This window comes from Parasteatoda tepidariorum, chromosome 2 (assembly GCF_043381705.1).
Source record: "Parasteatoda tepidariorum isolate YZ-2023 chromosome 2, CAS_Ptep_4.0, whole genome shotgun sequence".
NCBI lineage: Eukaryota > Metazoa > Arthropoda > Arachnida > Araneae > Theridiidae > Parasteatoda > Parasteatoda tepidariorum.
This window is the reverse complement of record NC_092205.1, coordinates 99,974,097-99,977,308: the sequence shown is the minus strand read 5'-3', so window position 1 is coordinate 99,977,308 and position 3,212 is coordinate 99,974,097. Positions and strand designations below refer to the sequence as shown.

Below are 3,212 nucleotides of genomic sequence, written 5' to 3'. Positions count from 1 at the left end.
CTTTTTTTAATGAAAGTTTAATAATGATGCTAACTTTCTCTGCTTTATAGTGCTTTAAAAATATTATCTTTCATCATTAAAGTTTTACTTTCTTCCAGTGGATTTAAGTAAAATTGAAATTATTTTTTACATTTCATTCGTTAAAGAACCAACAGATGCTATAGAGTTAGTACCACTAATGTTTTAAAGAGAATTTTAATTTTAGGCTGAAGCAAATTCTCATAATTGTATTTTGAAATTATTTAAAAATGAAAATATTACTTTCACAAATAAAACTTTATACAAAGGAGTAGGCAAATATTGAATAGGTCAATCTCAATCTCTAATTAAGGAAACATTCCAATATTAATTACACTGGCGTATGGAAATAATAAATTTGAAGTTACTTAAGAAATGTAAAAATAATGACATAACTTGGAAATATTAACAAAAAATAAACAGATCCAGATCAATATTCAAACATAATTTATTCATTTACCATCACTTTGATGTTTGTGTACATAGACAGAATAATTTTTATGCAAAATCTTAAAATTTAAATATATTATACCTTTAAACATATCACAGCAGTCATTAGAAAAAATACAAAATATACACTCAAAAATATGATAGATAGTATGCTTTTGTTACTAAAACGTGCATTTCAAACTTAGTCATTTAAAATAAAAATTATGTTAGCATATGCCACAATGTTTACAGTTTTGAAATTTGGGATTTGGAGAAATTTGGGAGGTATGAATTATAGTCTTCTGTGATGAAAAGATTTTTAATTTGGATAGACCATTTGGTTGTCGTTATTTTTAGTACTTTTTCGGACCGAATGTCAATTTGGTAGAGAGTCTCATCTTGGTCGGCATTAGATGATTTTGCTTTATTACAATTATTGGAAGCAATCCATCCCAGAATAGATTATAGGCTTCTTCACCTTCTCTTCATAACAAAGAGTAAAATGAGCAATGAAGTTCCCGGAAACTTTTAAGCATATTAATATGATGTTTTAATGAATATTTAAGCATCTTTATTTATGAAGAAAAAAAAATAGACTATTATCTAAGTGACATTATTCATCCAACTCTCTGAGCTAATACATGTAATGCATATGCGGTTCATGATATATGTGATCTGGAGATGTTTATTTATCCAGTTATATACTTTTTGCTTCATTTCATTTGATAGGTAGTGTTAATTTGTAATGTAGTTACAGACGAATGAAATGCAGAATTTAACGCCAAAATAACAAAACAAAGCGCACTTAAGCAAGATAATCATTGCTCTAATGTAACTCTGGTGCAAAAAAAAAAAAAAAAAATCTGGTTATTAAATTCGCTTATTTTGTAACAAAAAAAATACAGATTTCTCCATCAATCTACGTGTCTACCGGAAATATGTTATGTCCAGTTTTTATCTCGTAATCATAGAAAAATGTTCTCATACTTGCAACGTATTATCTGAAACTAGGAGGCTTCGCGCCCTGCTCGCTGGCGCTCGCCAACCCCCGAAACTGCTTTCGCAGTTCATTTCGGATTGCTTCACAATCCGATGCTCGCTCATTGGATACGTTCTTAACGTCTAGTTTTTGTATACTTTTTTGAGCACTGAAGTTCCGAAAACTTTTCATAGTAGAAAATTTTAAACCTGTGCATTTCAATATTAATTTTAAATTGCAAACAGTTCACATATTTTTCTTAATCATACTATTCTAAATTTCAGTTGTTGAGAAAAGTAACAGTTGTAAGTTTTGTTTTATAGTCTTTTCCACCAGAGGGCTAAAACCATGCGTTGTAAAACAATATGAAATAGTACTGAACGCCGGATGTAAAGCGTCGGCTTCGATGAAGATAATTCACATCTAAAATTTAGTTGATCTGTTTCATCAGGTAAGCTCGAGGAGCAACATAAATGTCATTTTAGCACAAGGTTCACATCTAAAACCATGTGTTGAGCTTATTTTGTTTATCATTACACTTTTGTAATATTTTTACAAGACTAAATATGTTAAAATCGATGCTATAATTGAAAAGTTACTTTTTTTGACAGTAAAATTAATGGAGAAATTTGTCTGTGGTAAATTTTGACTATAATTAGTTGGCAAGCCTGATCAATGGCAGCTATGTATTGTTATTATTTATTTTGTTTCCATTTTTTTTTTTTTTTTGNTTTCCATTTTTTTTTTTTTTTGACTAAATGATTATTTCTTCTTTTTTTCCAAAACATTTTTTATAAAATAGCATTTTTAAAAAAATATCATCAATTTTATGTTTTAAACTTTCATATTTTTGTATTTTATGTTTAATTACTATTATAATATATGAAATACTGAAAATTTATTCTACGATTATGAATTGAATTATATCATAGAAACGACTCAAAACTGTACAAATTGATAATAATTAGGTAAGCCCACCCCATTGCTTTGACTGAAAATGAAAAGTAAACACTTGAAAAAAAGGTGCTGAAAAAACAATAAGTAACTACATGAATTTAACAATTGACCCTTTGAGCCACAATTTAAAGTAACTAAATATTTATTCAAATGAAATTTTATACATTCTTTTGAAAAATATTAATATATAAGGATTAATTTAAACACTTCATAGTATTTAAGAAAATTATTACAGCTCTTACACTTCCATCACGCATTCTTTTAAAATAGAAGAATAACACTGGGGACCAAATTTTTTGTTGCATTTAGGCAAGTGCTTTATCTTACTGAATTTAGATAAGGGGATTTCAAATTAGTAATGTTAGAACCCAAACTGGTATTTTCTATATAGTTTATTTTATTGGGATATGCAAGTTTATGAGAGGTTAGAGCAATTAGAGGTTTATACATATACAGGGACAGCAGCCAAAATTTTCAGAAAATAGTAAGGAAAATAGGTGGATCTTTTTAAAAAAATAGGAGTGTTGAAACACAAATAAAAAATTTACTTTAAAATCATTTAATAAATTTTCATGAATATTAATTTAAATCACAAAATATATCTACTCCCCTACATAGCCAATATAAATTTTAAAAACACCAATTAAAAGATTAAAAAAAAATTTATCAAAAAATTGTTTTTGACAAATTTTGCACTTTATAAATAAAATTTTCTTAGATTAAAAACTATTATTTTATAAAATTTAAAATTACATTCATTTCACATAAAATTGTTTCTAAAAAAAGTTATTTTGGCAAGGAAATTTTTCTTTATGTTAAAAAAAAATTA

At 26.7% G+C, this 3,212-nt stretch overlaps 1 long non-coding RNA gene across 1 annotated transcript in view; it reads left to right on the top strand.

Annotated features, from left to right (window-relative positions):
* LOC139425034 (uncharacterized) overlaps positions 1-2,102 on the top strand; it is an 8,361-nt gene extending 6,259 nt beyond the window's left edge. The window contains exon 4 of the long non-coding RNA XR_011636239.1: positions 1,750-2,102. This is a non-coding gene — a long non-coding RNA (uncharacterized lncRNA). The remainder of the gene's footprint in view (positions 1-1,749) is intronic.
* Positions 2,103-3,212: the final 1,110 nt, after the last annotated feature.